The sequence below is a fragment of the Anabrus simplex genome, chromosome 10 (assembly GCF_040414725.1).
Source record: "Anabrus simplex isolate iqAnaSimp1 chromosome 10, ASM4041472v1, whole genome shotgun sequence".
Classification (NCBI taxonomy): Eukaryota; Metazoa; Arthropoda; class Insecta; order Orthoptera; family Tettigoniidae; genus Anabrus; species Anabrus simplex.
In genome coordinates, this window is record NC_090274.1 from 26,272,514 (window position 1) to 26,287,163 (window position 14,650).

Sequence of the window (14,650 nt, forward strand, 5' to 3'; positions counted from 1 at the left end):
CTGGCAATGAAAAATAAAAATTTACAGCCTGTTTCCAGTCATTCGACCAGGTCAGGAATGGAATGAAGCCCCATATTGAGGTGAGGAATGGAATTGTGCCCGCTGCCAAAGCCTGTCACACTTCTCTGCTGCAATGATTAATGACTGACAGACGGAATAAAATGATATTGGAGAGTGTTGCTAGAATGAAAGATGACAGGGAAATCCAGAGTACCCAGAGAAAAATCTGTCTCGCCTTCCCTTTGTCCAGCACAAATCTCATGTGGAGTGACCATGAGTTGAACCACGGAACCCAGCGGTGAGATGCCGGTGCCTGAGTAATCTGAATATATGACAATATGAGGCAATTTTCCTTTCCCGCATTGTATCTATTATTGATTCGCTTTCACAATATACCACTTCATTAGGTAATAATCTCCACTGGCCATCAACTTGATGTTTCTTATTGGTGATCGCCCTGATGATTCTTCTAACTACTTTCTCCAATTTGTCGGTTGTTGTGGCGCGTCCCAGGGGGTGAATAGGGGGTCCTCACCAGTATACCGGCAGATTTGAGCGAAATAAAATAGTTCTCCTGGACCAAACACACACTTCACAACCTCATTAATCACCAATTCATGCCTCACCAATCGCCTTTCCAGATCACAACTGGAATTGCAAACCCTAACCTCGGTCAGAAATATTTTGATCGCAATGATCAGACAATCAGCCAGTGATGAATGAATCCACCGGCTCGGACATACAACATCGTGTATCTGAGCAAAGGCACCATTTGGATACGGTAGGCTGTCCCGTAGAAGATCAAGGCGAGTCGGTGGTGATTATTATTATTATTATTATTATTATTATTATTATTATTATTATTATTATTATTATTATTATTATTATTTATTTGCTATTTGCTTTACGTTGCACCAATACAGATGGGTCTTATGGTGATGATGGAATAGGGAAGTCCTAGGAGTGGGAAGGAAGCGGCTGTGGCCTTAATTAAGGTACAGCCCCAGCATTTGCCTGATGCGAAAATGGGAAACCACGGAAAACCATCTTCAGGGCTGCCGACAGTGGGATTCGAACCCACTAACTCTTGATTACTGGATACTGGCCGCACTTAAGCAACTGAAGCTATCGAGCTCGGTGATTATTATTTTAAGGGGAAGTACAACTAGGCAACCATCTTCTATATAACACTAATCAAAGAGAAAAAATGGAAGGGATCTAACACTTTGAAAAATGAAGGTATTGGCCAAAGAAAGACAAGGACTATGAAGGGTGTGAAAATGAAAGACTCGTTAGGTCTCGAATGCTCTAATACCGTCAGGTTCGGAAAAGAACAATAGTTGACCAAGGGAGGTCGGATAGGATATATGAAAATGAGGAGCCTGGCATAAATAAGTGGAAGTAATGCCCATACTCAGCTGAGGGCCCCATGGTTACCAACCCACGCTGCCAAGTTAAGAGCCCCTGGGGCCTCAGAGAGGTTGGCTAGACAGGAAGAGAAAATAAATTTAAGAAGGCTGGGATAGAATGGTAGAAATAGAAATGAAGACTAAAGAGCACAGACACCTCTCAGGCAACTGGGGGACACCTTTTTAGTCTGGTCCTACACCGAGGCCAATCCAGCGTGGATAACCCTGACCTGACACTGCCATCAGGATCAATAAGCCCACAACAAACCCCCACACTGACGTCAAGGTCATGTTGTACTGGGAGGGGGAAGGCGTAGAGAGCCTTTCATTTTCACGCTCTTTGTGGCTCATACCTGCCAACTTTTAGAAATCAAAAATAGGAAGATTTTTTAATTCTTGGATTTCATCACACATATTGCACCACGGTCTAGGTGAAAAACGGACAGAATAGAAAGCATACATATCTACAGTTACAATTCAAATTGACCATTAAATTTAAAACCTTAAACTAAGAAAACATAAAAAGGGTTGTATGTACAAAGAGTGACGAGGCTCCGCATTGGATCGAGAACTTTCTGGCTATATAACTACTCTTCTGTCATTGCCTGTGCAAGATCCACTTGTTTAAGTACCTCGTATCTTACTGTTTCTTCTTATGATCTGACATTACAAGCCACTATCAAACTTACATATTTTATCTTATCATCAATGTTTTTGCGGAGAACTACATTCTACATCAGTTCTTAGATGTCAATGTTCAATTTTCGGCCAGTTTAGTAACGCCACGCTCAAGACCTTTTAAACGTTACAAATTGATCAAGGTTTTTAAAATATTTGTTGATATTTTCACTTTCATTTTATAATTTGACCAACAAGTTCATAACTTATAAATATTGTAAGAATGACTTTTAAGCACGGTCACTTTTTATTTCATCCACTTTATGTTATTTATTATTAAGGGTCCATAATATGTATTAGAATACTTGTATATCTTTGTTCATATGACCTATTTTGGCTGATGATAGTGTCCAAAGACATAGAAACCGTTTCTAAATAAAAATGTTGTGATTGTATTAACAACATACTTTGTATTGAAAAAAAGGTGGATCAATTACGCTTTACTTTGCAGCATATCTGTCGAAAGGCACCACTGTGAATGGCGTCCCAAGTTCCGTGCAGGTCGCATTTGGCGTAACATTTCGACACAAGACGCCTGTTGATCTGGGAAGCCAGCCTCATCCGTTATAGACAACAAGCGGACGGTGGATGAGGCGATTAGGGCAGACTGGTGCAAAAGCATTGATGTGCTAGCAATGAATTAAGTATTATGTTGAAAGAAGATATATGATGGTTCAACCTTTCAGTAGTACAGTATTAAAATAAGAAATGTAAATTTTACATTCCTACTTGATTATAATTGGTACCGGTTTAGACCATTATTCTTGGTCATTATCAGCTGATCACAGATAAGTATAAAAGACAACGCACCTGTGCATTAAGTAGGACTGTAAAATTGACATTTCTTATTTTAATAGTATTGAAAGGTTGAACCATCATATATCTTCTTTCAACATAATAGTGAACTCACTTCAATATGGAACATTATGAAATTCTTATCTCTTAATTCTGTCCGGCTCCATGGCTAAATGGTTAGCGTGCTGGCCTTTGGTCACAGGGGTCCCGGGTTCGATTCCCGGCAGGGTCGGGAATTTTAACCATCATTGGTTAATTTCACTGGCACTGGGGCTGGGTGTATGTGTCGTCTTCATCATCATTTCATCCTCATCACGACGCGCAGGTCACCTACGGGTGTCAAATCGAAAGACCTGCACCTGGCGAGCCGAACATGTCCTCGGACACTCCCGGCACTAAAAGCCGTACGCCATTTCATTTCATCTCTTAATTCTAGCAATGAATCTCGAAATTTGCTTCGGTAGCTTGCCTTGAAGGGGCGATGATTTCTGTCGGACGAGGATGTGCAGCAGGACACGGTGTTTTACCACAGGGGGATCTTCAACCTGGTGCATCAGTGGGATGAGTGCCTCCATGCTCATGGCGATTTTGCCTGACTGGCATCCCGATTCAGCACTATCGGTTCGTCGAATAGAAACGTTTTGATTGCCCCTTATATATGATGTTTTCTGTTGGCTACTGCTATCCTCTTGCTCTCATTAGTACACGATCTTCAGACAAAATTTCTTCACCTGTTCTTCTTATGGCATTTCTATAATGTGCCCTGAAACCTTCAACTAGACTCTAGACTGTGGAGGAACTCAGCCAACACCAAAAATGAATACATGGTTAATTCTAGGAGGAAAAGTAGGCTAGACATAGAGCTAACCACTCTACCCCACCAAGTGCTAAGGTTATGGATAGTGGAAGCCTTTACCATCCACCCCTCCAAGGCCCTTCATGACTTGGATGGAGATGATTTTGCTTTTGGTCATTATTTTATCATTAGTTTATTTCATATATTTACAACTGGAGCTTAGATTTTAATATCTGGCAGGCTGCAGGCTGACCTCGATAATGTTGTGAGATGGACGGTGGGCAATGGTATGATGATAAACGAGGTTAAAAGTCAGGTTGTGAGTTTCACAAATAGGAAAAGTCCTCTCAGTTTTAATTACTGCGTTGATAGGGTGAAAGTTCCTTTTGGGGATGGGCCGATGACCTTCGATGTTAGGCCCCTTTAAACAACAAGCATCATCATCATCATCATAATCATCATCATCATCATCATCATCATCATTATCACCTTTTGGGGATCATTGTAAGTACCTAGGTGTTAATATAAGAAAAGACCTTCATTGGGGGAATCACATAAATATGATTGTTAATAAAGGGTACAGATCTCTGCACATGGTTATGAGGCTATTTAGGGGTTGTAGTATGGATGTAAGGGAGAAGGCATATAAGTCTCAGGTAAGACCCCAACTAGAGTATGGTTCCAGTGTATGGGACCCTCACCAGGATTACTTGATTCAAGAACTGGAAAAAAACAAAGAAAAGCAGCTCGATTTGTTCTGGGTGATTTCCGACAAAAGAGTAGCGTTACAAAAATGTTGCAAAGATTGGGCTGGGAAGAACTGGGAGAAAGGAGACGAGCTGCTCGATTAAGTGGTATGTTCCGAGCTGTCAGTGGAGAGATGGCATGGGAGGACATCAGTAGACGAATAAGTTTGAGTGGTGTCTTTAAAAGTAGGAAAGATCACAATATGAAGATAAAGTTGGAATTCAAGAGGACAAATTGGGGCAAATATTCATTTATAAGAAGGGAAGTTAGGGATTGGAATAACTTACCAAGGGAAATGTTCAATAATTTTCCAATTTCTTTGCGATCATTTAAGAAAAGGCTAGGAAAACAACAGATAGGGAATCTGCTACTTGGGCGACTGCCCTAAATGCAGATCAGTATTGATTGATTGATTTATTTATTGATTGATTGGTTTATTTATTTATTTATTTATTGATTGATTGATTGATTGATTGATTGATTGATTGATTGATTGATTGATTGATTGATTGATTGATTGATTGATTGATTGATTGATTGATTGATTGATTGATTGATTGTCAGGGTTGTTGAAAATAAAATTATGAGCAGTACAAGGAGAAGTCATGTATTTTACTGTCTGTCTGTTAGGTCAGGTCATCAGGCCAGAGGCTGGTTGGATCCTCAAATAGCACCACCAAAGGCTATGCAGTTATACGGAAACCGCAAAAACCAATGGCAGAGCCCAAATGAGGCGTACTAGGCAAGATGAGGAGTGAGGTAGTTTGCCATTGCTTTCCTCACTGGACCAGAATATGCCATTGCAGCACGACTGACCCTATGAGCAACACCTTTCATAACACTCGGACGCTATTTGTGCTCCGAATGTCATTACTCAGCACTACCCATACCCCAGCAGCTTCCATATGGTCACAGCCATGGATGAGACTGCGACTTTAGTGGAAGCTACACTTTGCTCTGGCCTGTGCCAAGAGATGGATGCAAAAGTACTGCATCCATCAAGAAATGGCAGTAGGTGGTATTTTACTATCCACTAAATTTATTGCACTGTTGTTTTTTTTTTTTTTTTTTTTTTTTTTGCTAGGGGCTTTACGTCGCACCGACACAGATAGGTCTTATGGCGACGATGGGATAGGGAAGGTCTAGAAGTTGGAAGGAAGCGGCCGTGGCCTTAATTAAGGTACAGCCCCAGCATTTGCCTGGTGTGAAAATGGGAAACCACGGAAAACCATTTTCAGGGCTACCGATAGTGGGATTCGAACTTACTATCTCCCGGATGCAAGCTCACAGCCGCGCGCCTCTACGCGCACGGCTAACTCGCCCAGTGCACTGTTGTTAGTGGCAGGTGGTGGTGGTGATTAATGTTTTAAGAGGAAGTACAACTAGGCAACCATCCTCTATATAACACTAATTAGAGGGAAAAAAGGAAGGGATCCGACACTTCGAAAAATGAAGATATCGGCCAAAGAAAGACAAGGGCCACGAAGGGCGTGAAAATGAAAGACTCCCTAGCCCTCGCAAACCTAATAGCGTCGGGGTCTGAAAAGAACAAGAGTTGACCAAGAGAGGTCGGATAGGATAGATCAAAGTGAGGAGCCTGGCACAAGTAAGTGGAAGCAATGCCAGGACTCAGCTAAGGGCCCCGTGGTCGCCAACCCACGCTCCAAAGTTCAGAGCCCCTGGGGCCCCTTTTAGTCGCCTCTTACGACAGGCAGGGGATACCGTGGGTGTTATTCTACCGCCCCCACCCACAGGGGGATGTTAGTGGCATACAGTGATTAATGATTAATCCAGACAGATCACACTGACGAATGCAGATTGCATCTAAGCATCAAAAAGGCAGAATATCTTGAGTGTGGATAGCAAACAGAGAAACATTATCCATTGATGGCAGGAAACTTCAGAAAGTATTGGATTTTCGCTACCTTCACTCGTATCTCACATCTGACTGTAGCATGTTAAAGAACATCCAACATAGGATCAGTACCACCTGGATGAATTGTCACCAAGTTACAGGGGTTCTCTGTGACCATAAAATGTCTGTTTAACTCAAGTCTGAGAGACTTACAAGACTGTGGTGGGACGTGGGCTGCTGAATGGGACAGATTGTTGGCCTGTTACTGAAAATAACAAGAACGGAATGTCCATGACAGAAATGAGGATGTTGCATTTGTCATTAGGCCATAGCAGACTTGACCACATAACAATTACAGAAAAATTTGGTGTAGCCTCATACAGGAAAAAATGCGAAAAATCCACCTACCAAGGTATGACCCTGCAATCAAGAGCACAGACAAGGAAATGGCTGATAGAAGTTGAAATGAGTGCTGGAGTGACAGCTGATGACGCTGAAGATCATGTGAAGTGGTGTGTCAAGTGCAGTACAGCAGTTGCTGCTATTCAGGAAAAGAAGACTTTGTCAGCTGGTGTACGGTGCCCTGTAATCTTAAACTAACACTTGGCTGTAATTCCACACAATTCCACCAAGTGGCAGGATGGTTCTTAGTAGTTTAGGCATCTGCGCTACAGTGGTGTTGTTATCTGAGTGGTTATAGGGCATGGCTGTAAATATCAAGCAGTGTTAGGACATAAAATAATGGGTGAAGTTAGGAATGACAGCAAAGGAAACTAGGAACTTGATCCCTCAGGCTTAAGGTGAGTAGTATTTATCATGAATATAAATGCTTCAGTGGCTCATGAGTTTTTTGATTGGCAGGGGGTCAATTGAGTACAAGCTGTGATCTGGAAGGCCATCCTCAACACGCACCGATACACAAGGAACAGGCTACATGTCGACCTGGATAAGGTTCCATGGCCGTTTTTCCTAACTTCGCACAGAATTTTATGCTCACGTGCTGGTCGTTTTTCACAACCACGCTCTCTCGCCACCCAGACAACAACACCGCCACAGCTCAGACACCTGCATTACTAAACTCCATCCTGCCATGTGGCAGAATTGTGTGGTATTCCAGCCATGGATCAGTTCACTGTTCAAGTTTACAGGGTACTGTACCACCTGCCCAGTAAATATCTCTAGTTAATTCTTATTCTCATTACAAAACGTTCTGGACAAGGTATGTATGAAATTTTGATTTTCTCATTTTGAACATTTTTGCACTGAACGTTTGCTTTGGATATTATGACATTTAATGTATATTTGAATAAATCAATAAATGGAAACCAAACCGTTTTTCCTCATCATTTGAAAAGTTTAATGCTTACATACATCAGATTATTTGGATACCACTAAAATATAGTAAGGACAATAAATACAACCACTGCTAATATGTAGAATTTGCATATTACAGACGTATTGCATACTGTTTCACACATGACCCAAGAGGTTTCCTTGGTCTCTTCAGTGCAGAGGAGTTAGACGCAGACCAGATTCCGGAGGATGTATACCTGGATGTAGCAGACCATAAAATGTTGGTGAAATTTCTAAGAATTTAAAAGTTGCCAGTGGTAAGAGATACCAAAGATTGGTAATAATATTAATAACAACAATAATAGCAGGATACACTCGAGAAACAACTTATCAAGCCATGAAACATCTCGGTAGAGGAGCGGGAAAGGAGAAGTCAAAGACTTCGGGACCTTTGGTAGGAGTACAAAGAAATAGGCAGAAGTGTGAGGGTTAAAAGGACATGTGGCTTGTGTAAACGCGGTCCATAGATGGCCGTAATGACGCATGAATAATAACATTAATGTGTTGAGCCGCTGCGTGAATTGGCTAAATGGTACAGGATGTGCTGCTCTGAGCTTGCATTCAAGGAATGGTAGGTTCAAACTCTATTGTGTGAGTGAGTGTGTGTGTATGTGTGTGTGCTGAGAACCGTCAGAGTCAGCGACTGCAACAGCTATCGTGAGTGTAAGAAACAGTGTTAATGGTCATTGTCGTGTGGAGTATTGCCCCGCTGTTTAGCTCTGTTGAGCTGTTGCTGTATAGTTGTGCACTGCATGCATCTGTGTAAACCATTAGAGTCGAACCAAGGAGCAATCATCATGTGTTGCGTGGCGAGTAGCGCTGTTTTCAAATCTACCTGTCTGCACGCAGTTGCTGTGTGGGGTGACTGGACTTGGAGAACTGAAAGTAAGGCAAGCTTGTGAATAAGATTATAGACCGCTCATGTAATTCCAATGAGCGACGACTCCCTGCTGTGTGGAAAGACTGGAATAGACAGCAATTAGTAAGAGTGGCCGTTCATCGTTGAGTAGAATTGTGTGTACATATACACTACTTGATCGAAAGTGTCCATACACCCCTATGTAATGAGGAATTGAACCTTAGATATCACAAGAGATGGACCTGCCAGTATAAAAGGAGGCGGGGAGTATGTGTTGTCAGTAGAGAAGCAGTTACTGCAGAATGGGTCAGTCAGGAGAACTCAGTGACTTCGAATGAGGACTAGTCATTGGATCTCATCTGAGTAACAAATACATCAGGGACTTATCTACCCAGAATCCAATGGAACAGCTTTCGGATGTATTAGAACATCAACTTCGCTCCAGATCCCACTGTCCAAAATCGCTACCTTCTTTGGTTTGGACTCTTGAGAAAGAATGGGCTGCCATTCCTCCACAGACATTCAGACACCTCATTGAAAGTGTTCCCAGCAGAGTTAAAGCCGTCAGAAAGGCGAAGGGTGGACCCACCCCATATTAATGTCCAATAATAGAGAATGTGACACACATGAATTCTAAGTGCTTATTCAGATAGATGTCCAGACACTTTTAATCAGGTAGTGTGTTTTGTGTGTGAGCATTTATTGGATCATCCTGAAATAAATTAGAGTAATAATAGCAGATGGTGTTTAATTTGTAACAATATCCTTAGAATTGAGAATTGAGGAATGAGTTAGCTGGAAAATTTTTAATGTCCAATAACGGACCATTTATATTGCTATTATGCTTAGAATTCTCATACAGTACGTTCAGATAATGTAGAGTATTATAGGACAATAACATCATTTTAGTGACTCTCTTATAGTGCCAGAATTAGTCTAATTGCAATAAAGCTCAAGAAAGGCTAACCAAACAATGAATTATGACTTTCATCATGAAATATAAATCAAAACGAACAGGACTAGCTAACTCATCTTCCATGTACACATTCACCTATCATGGGTAAGACAAGTTGCTTTGTCACCTGCACCAAGGTACTGAATGTGACTAATTAACTCGTTTTCAGTCAAATATATTCCCCGTTATGGATGTTCATATCTGAGCAGAACTTTCCAGTTAAGAGGTTAAACATTGGTTAAGACTAGAAAAGGCGATGGGAGGTGAAATTCTATGGATTGTGCCTCAGCACCAATAATCAAATCAAATTCTAAAGGCTACACCTTACCGCTACATTGTGAGGTTCTACTTATTTCTTTGCTAGTTGCTTTACGTCGCACCGATACAGATATGTCTTATGGCGATGATGGGGCAGGGAAGGGCTAGGAGTGGGAAGGAAGCGGCCATGGCCTTAATTAAGGTACAGCCCCAGCATTTGCCTGGTGTGAAAATGGGAAACCACAGAAAACCATCTTTAGGGCTGTCGACACTGGGGTTCGATCCTTCTATCTCCCGAATACTGGATACTGGCCGCACTTAAGCGACTGCAGCTATCGAGCTCGGTACATCGAGTGGTTCCTTTCTTCCTCTGTCCTCTGCAGCTCCTCCTTCCACAATTCATTCATCTCTTAATATCTTTCTTCCTAGAATCTTCTTTTCTGTTTTTTTTTTTTTTCAAAAACTGGTAATGCCGTAATATGTGACCTACAATTTTTTTTTGGTAAGTGATTTAACATTGCACTAACACAATGAAGGTTTTAAGCAATGCAAGGATGGAAAAGGGCTAAGTTTGGGAAAGGTAGTGGCTGTGGTCTTTATTAAGGTGGTGGTGGTGGTGATTATTGTTTTAAGAGAAAGTACAACTAGGCAACCATCCTCAATATACCATAATTAGAGCGAAAAAATGGAAGGGATCCGATACTTCGAAAAATGAAGATATCGCCCAAAAGAAGACAAGGGCCAAGAAGGGCGTGAAAATGAAAGACTCCCTAGCCCTCGCAAACCTAATAGCGTCGGGGTCGGCAAAGAACAAGAGTTGACCAAGGGAGGTCGGATAGGATAGACGAAAGTGAGGAGCCTGGCACAAGTAAGTGGAAGCAATGCCAGGACTCTGCTTAGGGTTCCGTTGTCGCCAACCCATGCTCCAAAGTTCAGAGCCCCTAGGGCTCCTTTTAGTCGCCTCTTACGACAGGCAGGGGGATACCGTGGGTGTTATTCTAGCGCTCCCACCCACAGGGGGATCTTAATTATTAATTAAGGTACAGCCCCAGCATTTTCCTGGTATAAAAATTGGAAACTATGGCAAATCATCTTCAGGGCCGCCGGCGGTGGGATTCAAACCCACCTTCTTCCATATGAAAGCTCACAGCTACGCAATCCGGCTCTGCCAACTTGTTTGGTCCTACAAATCTGATTTTCCTCTTTTCTTTCCACTATGCCTTCTCATTAGCCTCCTTTAATATTATTACATTTGTCTTCTTTTTTATTCAGTTTTTCATATCATGCTCTGCCATATCCAAATATCTACACCTTATAGTTGTTTTGTTTCCTTCTTACCAATTGAAGGGTTTCTAGTAAGAACAACCAATGCAAAAAATATGGAATTTCCAGGAGAGACTGAGTAAGACTGCCAGACCAACAAATGGATGCTGCAAGGGGCAAAAATATGCCAAAAATATATCCTTGCTACCGTTCCACACCACAAGCTACACGCGGCTGCACGAGTCTCCCACTACTTGCTGTAGTGCTGTAAAAAGTGGTTACCCATCATGCATGACATTTTGTGTGTATTCATCATCATCATCACCATCATCAATGTCCCACTCCAGTCGCCCGGGGGTGGTTAACAAGCCTCCTCCACTCCTTTCTGCCCTTCCACTTTTCCTGCTCCATTACTTCCACCACATCCAATCCAGCTTCTGTAATGTCCTTCCAAATCTGATCCATCAACCTTCTTTTCGGTCTTCCAACTGGTCTCTTTCCCTTAACTTCTCTTTCCAATTCCCTTCTTGCTACCCGTTCCTTTCTCATTCCTTTTACATGTCCAAACCATCTCAGTCTTGCTTTCTGTATGTTCTGTACTAACAGTTCTATATTTAGCTCTTCTCTGATTTTAATATTTTGAATTCTGTCCCCTCTTTTCTTTTTAACCGATGTTCTTAAAAATTTCATTTCTACTGCTTGGGTCTTACTACCTTGTCTCTTATTAGTTACCAGCGTTTCTAGTCTGTATGTTACAATTGGTATGAAATACTCTTTATATAATGTTAATTTCATTCTCTTGGATACTTTGTCATCCCATAAAAGCTCTCTGACTTGATGATAAAATGTTGTACCTTTACTTAGTCTGTTATTAATTTCAAGGTTGATTTCATTACTTCCATTAATAATGCTACCCAGATATGTAAACTGTTCTGCATTCTCTAACCGTTCTCCATCTATGTTCACTTGGCTTCTCTTTTTCTCCTTTCCACAGTGCATGATTACAGTTTTCTTTTTACTAATTACCATTCCAAACTCCTTCAGATTTTCATTCCAAATGTCCAGTCTCCTTTGTACTTCCTTTTATCCCTTTCCCCCAAATCACCACATTCCCGCTAAGTAACTTTTAAATAATTAATTAAAGAAATTAAAGGAAAGAATTGTCCGAATCCTTGGCTGAATAGTCAGGGTTGAGGCTTTTGGTTCAGAGGGTCCCGGGTTCGATTCCCAGTCGGGTCGGGGTTTTTCATTCTTCTGGCCCAGAGACCGGTTTTTTGCGATTGTCCCAACACTTTCCTCTTCATATTCAGAAATCACACGACACTAACAACCACCACAGAAGCACGCAATAGTGATTACATCCCTGATAGATGGTTGGCGTTAAGGAGGGCATCTAGCTGTAAAACGGGGTCAAATCTACATGTGTGACACAGTGCGCACCCTCATCCCCACAGGTGTCGGAATAGTAGTAGAAGAAGAAGAGTGGGTAATAAGGCAACAGGGTTTGTATATTTTTTTCATAATTCCTATAATTCCTAGTTTTAGGTGGCTACAATGAATCAAAAATTTAAATTCTTCCCCCCACACAAAGTGGAGGGGAAACTCCTCCCGCCCCCTGTCTGATTGCTTCCACAGCCTATTTGTAGAGATAACTGACCTCATTCAAGATATCTAACCAGCCACTCTTGAAAAAACAACACAATTCTGATCATCTTCAAATAGTTTATTTGGTACATTCATCAAAATATCTTTTTTCCAGAAACATGTACTATTACAAGAATAAGAAAGCAACATATCATCATTAAAATCACTGTCAAAATAATAATCCACAGATAATTTGGTTGTTTTTCACACATGTTGAGTAAGTTTCCTTGTTCAAACACCGATTTTCCTTCTTTACACTGTGGCTGGACGCAGACTGGATTCCAGTGGATGTACCACACCTGAATACAATAAGCAGGTATGATGAAAGTCGGTGGACACTGAAATGTTACTTTACTGTCCTGGTTTCCTCTTTCTACTGCTCCCTCTTACCACTCTAACATGATGTTTTGTTTATCGTATCTGTTTTCCTATCTTTCTATATTATTATTATTATTATTGTACCGGGCGGTACACCTCCACGCCGCTAATTCAAATATTGCGCCAGTTGAAACTCCTCTACAGGAGAAAGCCTGAACTTTAACAAACTGAATTAACTCAACGGTTTCTCGGAAGATGTCACCCCTGTAAATTTTGTAATTTTGAAGTGTTCTGAACTGTGTCTATTTCGAATTGTGTTTGTTTTGGCCTGTATCAAGAAGTGTGAACATTCTCTTCTAGATGTCTCTACAGAGAAAAGACTACGATTGTGCACTCTGGTGCGAAGTGATGGAACTGTTTTTTGAAGAAACCTTGTATCCATAAGTTTGTTCTTTGTTAAATTTCTTTCTTTCAGTTTTTGGGTTGGCTATATTGATCTCTGTCTCCGCCAGTTTTGAATTCAGCCAATCCCAAATTTTCTAAATTAATTTTCCTCCAATCCTAGGTTTCTTGTTCGTGTTGTGTGTAACTTTTGATGTTAGCCAATAAAGCGAAAGGGTGTGTCTACTCATTCCTGAAAGGTCTCGAATGTTCCACGAGGGTATATAAACTGCTGATTTTCGTGTCTCGGTGCCACTTCAGTAACATCTTTCTCAGTGTGTGAATATGTAGCAGGGGGCGGGAAGCGCCTCTTTCTTCAAGCAGCAGTTCATCTACAAGGTAATGGCCTGTTAACATCTTCATTTCTTGCTAGCTCAGCAGTTTAACTCTCGGGGAGGGTTCAAAACCTTTAGTATGTAACCTACCTTTTAAAAATGTAAATTCCTTTCTGTCTATGTAAAATCTATAAATTCTAAATCTATAAATTACTGTAAAGCGGGGATAGAGAGTGCTTCACCCTCTCGAACTACCCTTCATTTTTGAATAGGAGGTGACTGTGTTTTCATAACCGTTCTTCTTTAATGTAGTAAAGTTTTCTCATACGTGTCACCTCTCTAGCTTGGGATTAGCCCCTGTATGATCGACCTAGTGCCACGTAGGTTTTAGACAAAACTTGGTGTAGGAGTGCAAGTTATCGCCTCCATTCAATTTTGTATTTTGGGCCATTTACTTAACCCGTTTTGTTTTCCTTCATGCGAAGGCCCGGTAGGTTGGGTATTAATTACCCCTGTTTCCTTGTGTGCCTTAAGGGCAGATAGAAATGAAGTTTGTTGTAGCCTTTGATAGGCTTGTAAAATTGAGAGCAGATCTGCTCTTTTTCTTAACATTGTAATTAGGAGCAAGTGCTCCTCGTACTTAGGGGTTTTCTGCCCTTTAGCAATTGTGGTGGTAAGCTAAGAGCTCAGAAATTAATCCTGGGGCTCGAGGCCCAAATCTTGTAACGAATTGTAATTTCTTAATTTGTTGATCTGCTACTTGGTACCTGTTATACTTTGTTATTTGTTGATTTTGAAAAGAAAATATAACCTTTGTTAAAGTTTTAAATTAACTTTAATTTTGTAGTTGAGACCTATTCCAGCCCGCACCTTCTTTCACCTCTAACTACCACGGAGATCTCCGCAACAATTATTATTATTATTATTATTATTATTATTATTATTATTATTATTATTATTATTATTATTATTATTATTATTATTATTATTATTATTATTACATG